Genomic DNA, 10951 nt, shown 5'->3' on the forward strand with positions numbered 1-10951 from the left:
CCTTTATTGATTTGGCCGTGTGTTTTGGGTCATTGTCATGCTGGAATACCCATCCAAAACACATTTTCAATGCCCTGGCTGAAGTAAGAAGGTTCTCACCCAAGATTAGATGGTACATGGCCCTGTCCATCGTCCCTTTGATGCGGTGAAGTTGTCCTGTCCCTTTAGCAGAAAAACACCCCCAAAGCATAATGTTTCAACCTCCATGTTTGACAGTGGGGATGGTGTTCTTGGGGTCATAGGCAGCATTCCTCCTCCTCCAAACACGGTGATTTGAGTTGATGCAAAAGAGGTCTCATCTGACCACAACACTTTCACCCAGTTCTCCTCTGAATCATTCAGATGTTCATTGGCAAACTTCAGACTGCCCTGTATATGTGATTTCTTGAGCAGGGGGACCTTGCGGGCGCTGCAGGATTTCAGTCCTTCATGGTGTAGTGTGTTACCAATTGTTTTCTTGGTGACTATGGTCCCAGCTGCCTTGAGATCATTGACAAGATCCTCCCGTGTAGTTCTGGGCTGATTCCTCACCGTTCTCATGATCATTGTAACTCCACGAGGTGAGATCTTGCATGGAGCCCCAGGCCGAGGGAAATTGACAGTTATTTAGTGTTTCTTCCATTTGCGAATAATCGCACCAACTGTTGTCACCTTCTCACCAAGCTCCTTGGCGATGGTCTTGTAGCCCATTCCAGCCTTGTGTAGGTCTACAATCTTGTCCCTGACATCCTTGGAGAGCTCTTTGGTCTTGGCCATGGTGGAGAGTTTTGAATCTGATTGATTGATTGCTTCTATGGACAGGTGTCTTTTATATAGGTAACACGATGAGATTAGGAGCACTCCCTTTAAGAGTGTGCTCCTAATCTCAGCTCGTTACCTGTATAAAAGACACCTGGTAAAAAGAAATCTTTCTGATTGAGAGGGGGTCAAATACTTATTTTCCTCATTGAAATGCAAATCAATTTATAACATTTTTGACATGCGTTTTTCTGGATTTTGTTGTTGTTATTCTGTCTCTCACTGTTCAAATAAACCTACCATTAAAATTATAGACTATATTATAGGGCAAATGTACAAAATCAGCAGGGGATCAAATACTTTTTTCCCTCACTGTATATAGATATACAGTTGAAGTCGGAAGTTTACATACACTTAGGTTGGAGTCATTAAAACTTGTTTTTCAACCACTCCACAAATTTCTTGTTAACAAACTATAGACTATGGTTGGCAACTGCACATGGGGACAAAGATCGTACTTTTCGGAGAAATGTCCTCTGGTCTGATTAAACAAAAATAGAACTGTTTGGCCATAATGACCATGGAGGAAAAGGGGGGTTGCTTGCAAGCCGAAGAACACCATCCCAACCGTGAAGCACGGGGGTGGCAGCAATATACACAAGCAGTTAGGAAAGCAAAGGCTAACTTTTTCAAACAGAAATTTGCATCCTGTAGCACTAACTCCAAAAAGTTTTGGGACACTGTAAAGTCCATGTAAAATAAGAGCACTTCCTCCCAGCTGCCCACTGCACTGAGGCTAGGAAACACTATCACCACCGATAAATCTACAATAATCGAGAATTTCAACAAGCATTTTGCTACGGCTGGCCATGCTTTCCACCTGGCTACCACTACCCCGGCCACCAGCTCTGCACCCTCCGCTGCAACTTGCCCATGCCCCCCCCGCTTCTCCTTCACACAAATCCAGACAGCTGATGTTCTGAAAGAGCTGCAAAATCTGGACCGCTACAAATCATCTGGGCTAGACAATCTGGACCCTTTCTTTCTAAAACTAGCCGCCGAAATTGTAGTAACCCCTATTACTAGCCTGTTCAACCTCTCTTTCGTAACGTCTGAGATCCCCAGAGATTGGAAAGCTGCCGCGGTCATCCCCCTCTTCAAAGGGGGTGACACTCTAGATCCAAACTGTTACAGACCCATATCCATCCTGCCCTGCCTTTCAAAAGTTTTTGAAAGCCAAGTTAACAAACAGATCACCGACCATTTCGAATCCCACCGTACCTTCTCCGCTATGCAATCCGGTTTCCGAGCTGGTCATGGGTGCACTTCAGCCACGCTCAAGGTCCTAAACGATATTATAACCGCGATCGATAATAGACAGTACTGTGCAGCCGTTTTCATTGACCTGGCCAAGGCTTTCGACTCTGTCAACCACCGCATTCTTATTGGCAGACTAAATAGCCTTGGTTTCTCTAATGACTGCCTCGCCTGGTTCACCAACTACTTCTCAGATAGAGTTCAATGTGTCAAATCGGAGGGCCTGTTGTCTGGACCTATGGCAGTCTCTATGGGGGTGCCACAGGGTTCAATTCTTGGGCCGACTCTTTTCTCTGTGTATATCAATGACGTCGCTCTTGCTGCTGGTGACTCTCAGATCCACCTCTACGCAGACGACACCATTTTGTATACATCTGGCCCTTCATTGGACACTGTGTTAACAAACCTCCAAACGAGCTTCAATGCCATACAACACTCCTTCAGTAGCCTCCAACTGCTCTTAAACACTAGTAAAACTAAATGCATGCTCTTCAACCGAACGCTGCTTGCACCCGCCCACCCGACTAGAATCACTACTCTCAACGGGTCTGACCTAGAGTATGTGGACAACTACAAATATCTAGGTGTCTGGTTAGACTGTAAACTCTCCTTCCAGACTCACATTAAGAATCTCCAATCCAAAGTTAAATCTAGAATCGGTTTCCTATTTCGCAACAAAGCCTCCTTCACTCATGCTGCCAAACATGCCCTCGTAAAACTGACTATCCTACCGATCCTTGACTTCGGCGATGTCATTTACAAAATAGCCTCCAACACTCTACTCAGCAAATTGGATGTAGTCTATCACAGTGCCATCCGTTTTGTCTCCAAAGCCCCATACACTACCCACCACTGTGACCTGTACGCTCTTGTTGGCTGGTCCTCACTACATATTCGTCGCCAAACCCACTGGCTCCAGGCCATCTATAAATCACTGCTAGGCAAATCCCCGCCTTATCTTAGCTCATTGGTCACCATAGCAACACCCACCCGTAGTCTGCGCTCCAGCAGGTATATCTCACTGGTCATCCCCAAAGCCAACACCTCCTTTGGCCGCCATTCCTTCCAGTTCTCTGCTGCCAATGACTGGAACAAATTGCAAAAATCTCTGAAGCTGGAGACACTTATCTCCCTCACTAACTTTAAGCATCAGTTGTCAGAGCACCTTACCGATCACTGCACCTGTACACAGCCCATCTGAAATTAGCCCTTCCCAACTACCTCATCCCTATATTGTTATTTATTTTGTTCATTTGTACCCCAGTATCTCTATTTGCACATCATCTCTTGCACATCTATCATTCCAGTGTTAATACTAATTGTAATTATTTTGCACTATATCCTATTTATTGCCTTACCTCCATAACTTGCTACATTTGCACACACTGTATATATATTTATTTCTGTTGTATTTTTGACTTTGTTTTGTGTTACCCCATATGTAACTCTGTGTTGTTGTTTTTATCGCACTGCTTTGCTTTATCTTGGCCAGGTCGCAGTTGTAAATGAGAACTTGTTCTCAACTGGTTTACCTGGTTAAATAAAGGTAAAAAAAAAAAAAAAAAAAAAAAAAAATGCTGTGGAGGTGCTTTGCTGCAAGTGGGACTGGTGCACTTCACAAAATAGATGGCATCATGAGGAAAGAAAATTATGTGGATATAATGAAGCAACATCTCAAGACATCAGTCAGGAAGTTAAAGCTTGGTCGCAAATGGGTCTTCCAAATGGACAATAACCCCAAGCATACTTCCAAAGTGGTGGCAAAATTGCTTAAGGACAACAAAGTCAAGGTATTGGAGTGGCCATCACAAAGCCCTGACCTCAATCCTAGAGAACAGTTGTGGCAGAGAGAGAAAGAGACATAAGAGCGAGATGAGTGAGAGATTGCGAGAGAAACATTTGCAACTGGAGAAAAATGTATTTCTAAACTGAGTGTTGGTTTGGGAACATACACAGTGGTGTGCCATAACCACTGGCAAATGGTACAGCAGCAGAGCATATGAGCGGAGTGGAGCGGTGAGAATCTCAGCTCCTCGCTCACGGAGTTGTTCACCCCTCCGCTCCCCCCGCTCAAAGCCACATCAGGCCAGTCTGCTCATTATCGCTCAGCGCTCAACGCAGTTTGCATCGCGCTCCACTCAAATCGCCCCCGCTCACTCCAAAAAAGGAACGAAATCTGCATGTATTTCACTTTTAGCTTAAACCACAGCCTTACTTTATCTCCCCGAATTTGTTGCATACAGACTCATCTCGGATTATCCATTCTGTCTTGAAACGGGGATCTAACACTGACGCTAAAATGAGATGTTAATCAGTATAGTATATTCCATAGCGAATTGACACGTTGTTTGCCAATGTTTCTGCAAAAGCAGCGATGCCCATTGGAAGTGCAGCGTGAGTGTAATCGGTGAGCAGGGATTTGATTTATGTGACAGCAGGGAGGATCATCCCCAGGTTCCCCAGCTCCTTCTGCATTTTGTCTGTGAGGTCTGCTAGTGGTGTCAGCACACGGACAAGGTGCGTCAGCTGCGGTACTTGATTCAGGGTGATGTTAGCAACATTAGACTTGAGTTTGTTTTGCCATAACGGGTCTTTTTGGAACAACCGGATGAACGACTGAATCATCCGCAGCTGGCTGCTCCATCAAATGGCGCAGGCATTTGTGGGGCGGACACCTAATTGGTCGGTTTCCTCTGTGCTCTTGCGTACACTTTTCACCAGGTGCCCGACTTTCACTAACAGCCTATTAATGTTGTCGTGCTCGTTAACGGCGTTTTTGATCGCCAGCTGAAGCATGTGAATGGGGCATCTCAGATGTAAATTTGACAAAGTAAAGTACTGATTTATCATAGTTTCTTGGGGGGGGGGGGGGTGTAGCCCGGTTGAGCTGCGCTGGCGAAGTGTTGCATCCCTTCGCGTTCTCCTTTACTCAGCGGTTCATAGTCCATGAAAATCATTTTTTTAAATGCTACATCCAGCTCTCTTTTTCTCTCCCTTGTTATGGTTGGGCCTTTGCCTGCAGTGAATAAACTTTTGAATTCCTCAACGCTTTTCTCTTGTTGCTGCTGCTGCTCCTCGCTCTATAAAATACAAATTCTTGGACGACACAAATTAAATTAAACAGATGGATTCTGGGTCAGGCTTGAGCATGCTTCAGACTCTTGGTGTGAGCGAGCGAAATTGGAGCGGGACATAGGGCGACGCTCCGTCCTTTTAAAAATGCCGCTCTGCGCTCTGTTCAAAATCCGTCCGCTCACGCTCCACGCTTGCTCCCGCTCCACTCCGCTCATATGCTCTGTACAGCAGGTGGGCCTAGGTGAATGTGAGCTCATGGTAATGTGTGTTCCAAGCAGTTAAAGAGGGATCCAGTCATCCTATTGTGGTACGCTTTTAGGACAAGGTCCCCGGAGGACATTATGAATATTAATGGAATAGAATAAAAAGACATGCAAATCCAATGCTGCCCACCATTTCTCTGTAGGTCTACTGGCTGCCTAGAAAAATTCACCAGGATACTAGGACTGCATTGGACAAATGTACTGTAAATGTAATCTTATTTTGGTGTTATTTTATTTACTTGATGTATTCCAATGCTATTTTTATAAGCTGATGACATTATCCAAATATTTTTGCCATGGCACAAGACCTTTGGAATACCAGCTATGCACATTATTTGTGGTAATTCGTATCTCTATACCTACGTTTGTCATTATTCGTTTACACTAAGTCTCCGCTAAGGTGTTATTTCCCATTGTAAGATATCGTCACCTAGTCATTGAATGTGAGGATTTCTGTGACACATACTGATTGTCAGGTCCACACAACCTACAGCTCTGTCATTCACCAGCCGTGTCAAGTGTGGGTATGCTCGACAATTATTACACCTGGAAAAACAGGTGTCTCTCGTCTAGACCCTACTTCAAAGAGCTTGGTTGCCCTTTGAAGTTTAGCGTGCCAATACCTGGACGGCAACAGATAGAAAAGTAATCCTATTTGCCAGTAATTCCTCCCCTTTCAAAATGGCAAATAAATAATAATAATGTGTTAAGTGGATTCTTTCATCGCCTGTAATCTTCCCACCGCTTGAAACCGCGAACACAAACTCAACCGCGGCAGTCGGACACAACAATGTCCTTTTCAGCGAGTGGTGAAAGAGTTCCATGTCGATCCCTATTCTATGTGATCCTTTGTGCTTTATCCAGTTATTCAAATCAGTATAAATGGCAATGTGTCATTTTAGGAGGGAGAAAAAACTGAAATGCTTTGATATGGGGAGACAAAAGAGGGGAGAACAGACTTAAAACAAAATGAAAAACACACAATCCACTGATCCTTTCTAGTCTGGTTTAGCATTCCTCTGTGGTAGAGGTTGGAGAGACCGAGAAGCTCAATTTGGACTCTGCTTCAGGCCTTGTTGTTGTAACTCAAGGGGAAACCACATACAGAGGCCCCCCGGCTTGAAGGATAAAATGAAGGATTCTGGGAGTGCCAGTCAGTGGGGCTGGCATGACACATGCACACAGGGCTTATGGCGAATGATGAGGAGAGATGAGGCCTTCAGGACAACACTGGATTCTGAAAATGTCAGCACCATATCCATCATCCTTAAGTATTATTGAATGCAAAAACCCAAGTAGCATAATCGCTAATTAGGTAGGGCATGAACTCGCCATTAAAAAAGTGCACATTCCACAGCCTGCTCCCTCTGGCCCTATCTGTTCACATTTGGGGATTGAGGGATAAAGATGCCCCTTCTGAAAATCCACCCTCCATCATTCCGGAGAAACAAAAGAGAGGGAGGAGAAAAGAGAGGGAAGGGGAAAAAAGGCCATTCATGGATTTCTGAGTGTCGCTAAACAGGATTAGGGATCGGATAGAATGAGGTAAACACCGCCATCCTGAATGGGGGAGCCAATGGGACGGGTGTTAGCTGAGGGGTGGCTGAGAAGACAAAGGCTAGATTAGCCATCTGTGGGGCTTGGGGTGCCATCATCATTAACAGGTTTAGGCCCCCACAGCCTCCCGTTTACATAAAGAGTCAAGACTAGGCAGGGTTACGGGGTGAGGGGGAACCCAGTGAAGGAGATTACCCCCCTCACACTCCCTTCCTCGAACCCCACCTTGCACTCTTCTTCCTAACACCATCTCCACTACCAAAGGACATTTTAAAAAATCAGTTGAATTGGACACTTGTGACTCACTGGGAGCACTGGGACCTGATTCAAGTTTTTACAGCAAGGCAAAATGAGTGGATAGGGCAGTGGAAAATGTAGTCTGTTCACGTTGGACGGTCTGTGCTCCTTGCTCTGTCATGTCTGTTCATTCCCAACTGAGAATATGATGTGGTCTGCGATCTGCATAAAGGCCTTGGGACAGAGCGACCGTGTCAAGTTCAATGGCCATGATCTTTACCATAGTGCAGGGTTCCCCAACTGATTCAAAAAAGTATCTATACATAAATACATTTCCACAATGAGCACTTGTTGTCTCTCAAATACATTGTTACAGTTGTTGAATTTCAGCCATATTAGCATTGACATGAAATCAGTCAAAACATCTCAAAACAAGGCATGATGGTATCAAGAACAAGATGAAACTAGCTGAAACAAATCACTTACAATTCCCCACATGGCAGTTTCTTGACATTACTGCTAGCTATCTGGCCATCCAGAATCACAACAACACACAGCCTTCTGCCCTATTGAAGTGAGCGTATCATTTTCTTGACATTGTCAGCTAACCCATCTATAAAGAAGGGCACTGACACAAATTACTGAAAGAAATTGATAAGAAGAAGATTGTGGGAGCAGTACTGTTTGACTTCAGCGCAGACTTTGATATCATTGACCATTATCTGTTAGTGGAAAAACTCTCTGCCATATCGTGGATTGAAAGCTATACATCTAATAGAACACAGAGGGTTTTCTTTAATGGAAGCCTCTCCAAAGTAAAACATGTAAATGTTGTATTCCGCAAGGGAGCTGTCTTGGCCCTTCACTGTTTTCTATTTTTACTAATGATCTACCACTAGCCTTAAACAAAGCCTGTGTGTCTGCTGATGATTCAACCGGCCACAGCTAGTGAAATCACTGAGTTGCAGTCAGTTTCGGAATGGGTGGCCAGTAATAAACTGGTCCTGAACATATCTAAGACTAAGAGCATAGTATTTGGTACAAATCACTCAATAAGCTCTAAACCTCAGCTGAAATTGATCATGAATGACGTGGCTGTTGGGCAAGTTCAGAAGACTAAACTTCTCTTAGACTGTAAATTGTCGTGGTCAAGGCATATTGATTCAATTTTTTATTAATTTTTTATTTTATTTCACCTTTATTTAACCAGGTAAGCCAGTTGAGAACAAGTTCTCATTTACAACTGCGACCTGGCCAAGATAAAGCAAAGCAGTGCGATAAAAACAACACAGAGTTACATATGGGGTAAAAAAAGATAAAGTCAAAAATACAACAGAAAATATATATACAGTGTGTGCAAATGTAGCAAGTTATGGAGGTAAGGCAATAAATAGGCTATAGTGCAAAATAATTACAATAGTATTAACACTGGAATGCTAGATGTGCAAGAGATTATGTGCAAATAGAGATACTGGGGTGCAAAAGAGCAAAATAAATAACAATATAGGGATGAGGTAGTTGGGTGGGCTAATTTCAGATGGGCTGTGTACAGGTGCAGTGATCGGTAAGGTGCTCTGACAACTGCTGCTTAAAGTTAGTGAGGGAGATAAGAGTCTCCAGCTTCAGAGATTTTTGCAATTCGTTCCAGTCATTGGCAGCAGAGAACTGGAAGGAATGGCGGCCAAAGGAGGTGTTGGCTTTGGGAATGACCAGTGAGATATACCTGCTGGAGCGCAGACTACGGGTGGGTGCTGCTATGGTGACCAATGAGCTAAGATAAGGCGGGGATTTGCCTAGCAGTGATTTATAGATGGCCTGGAGCCAGTGGGTTTGACGACGAACATGTAGTGAGGACCAGCAAACAAGAGCGTACAGGTCACAGTGGTGGGTAGTGTATGGGGCTTTGGAGACAAAACGGATGGCACTATGATAGACTACATCCAATTTGCTGAGTAGAGTGTTGGAGGCTATTTTGTAAATGACATCGCCGAAGTCAAGGATCGGTAGGATAGTCAGTTTTACGAGGGCATGTTTGGCAGCATGAGTGAAGGAGGCTTTGTTGCGAAATAGGAAGCCGATTCTAGATTTAACTTTGGATTGGAGATTCTTTATGTGAGTCTGGAAGGAGAGTTTACAGTCTAACCAGACACCTAGATATTTGTAGTTGTCCACATACTCTAGGTCAGACCCGTTGAGAGTGGTGATTCTAGTCGGGTGGGCGGGTGCCAGCAGCGTTCGATTGAAAAGCATGCATTTAGTTTTACTAGTGTTTAAGAGCAGTTGGAGGCTACTGAAGGAGTGTTGTATGGCATTGAAGCTCGTTTGGAGGTTTGTTAACACAGTGTCCAATGAAGGGCCAGATGTATACAAAATGGTGTCGTCTGCGTAGAGGTGGATCTGAGAGTCACCAGCAGCAAGAGCGACATCATTGATATACACGGAGAAAAGTGTCGGCCCAAGAATTGAACCCTGTGGCACCCCCATAGAGACTGCCATAGGTCCAGACAACAGGCCCTCCGATTTGACACACTGAACTCTATCTGAGAAGTAGTTGGTGAACCAGGCGAGGCAGTCATTTGAGAAACCAAGGCTATTTAGTCTGCCAATAAGAATGCGGTGGTTGACAGAGTCGAAAGCCTTGGCCAGGTCGATGAAGACGGCTGCACAGTACTGTCTATTATCAATCGCGGTTATAATATCGTTTAGGACCTTGAGCGTGGCTGAAGTGCACCCATGACCAGCTCGGAAACCGGATTGCATAGCGGAGAAGGTTTGTTAACTTGGCTTTCAAATACTTTCGAAAGGCAGGGCAGGATGGATATAGGTCTGTAGCAGTTTGGATCTAGAGTGTCACCCCCTTTGAAGAGGGGGATGACCGCGACAGCTTTCCAATCTCTGGGGATCTCAGACGTTATGAAAGAGAGGTTGAACAGACTAGTAATAGGGGTTGCGACAATTTCGGCGGCTAGTTTTAGAAAGAAAGGGTCCAGATTGTCTAGCCCAGCTGATTTGTAGGGGTCCAGATTTTGCAGCTCTTTCAGAACATCAGCTGTCTGAATTTGTGTGAAGGAGAAGCGGGGGGGGCATGGGCAAGTTGCAGCGGAGGGTGCAGAGTTGGTGGCCGGGGTAGTGGTAGCCAGATGGAAAGAATGGCCAGCCGTAGCAAAATGCTTGTTGAAATTCTCGATTATTGTAGATTTATCGGTGGTGATAGTGTTTCCTAGCCTCAGTGCAGTGGGCAACTGGGAGGAAGTGCTCTTATTCTCCATGGACTTTACAGTGTCCCAAAACATTTTGGAGTTAGTGCTACAGGATGCACATTTCTGTTTGAAAAAGTTAGCCTTTGCTTTCCTGACTGCTTGTGTATATTGGTTCCTAACATCCCTGAAAAGTTGCATATCGCGGGGGCTATTTGATGCTAATGCAGTACGCCACAGGATGTTTTTGTGCTGGTCAAGGGCTGTCAAGTCTGAGGAGAACCAGGGGCTATATCGGTTCTTAGTTCTGTATTTTTTGAATGGGGCATGTTTATTTAAGATTGAGAGGAAATTACTTTTAAGGAACAACCAGGCATCCTCTACTGACGAAATGAGATCTATATCCATCCAGGATACCTGGGCCAGGTCAATTAGGAAGGCCTGCTCGCTAAAGTGTTTTAGGGAGCGTTTGACAGTGATGAGGGGTGGTCGTTTGACCGCGGACCCGTTACGGACGCAGGCAATAAGGCAGTGATCGCTGAGATCCTGGTTGAAGACAGCTGAGGT

The sequence above is a fragment of the Coregonus lavaretus genome, assembly GCF_964263955.1.
Source record: "Coregonus lavaretus genome assembly, chromosome: 6".
Taxonomy (NCBI): Eukaryota; Metazoa; Chordata; class Actinopteri; order Salmoniformes; family Salmonidae; genus Coregonus; species Coregonus lavaretus.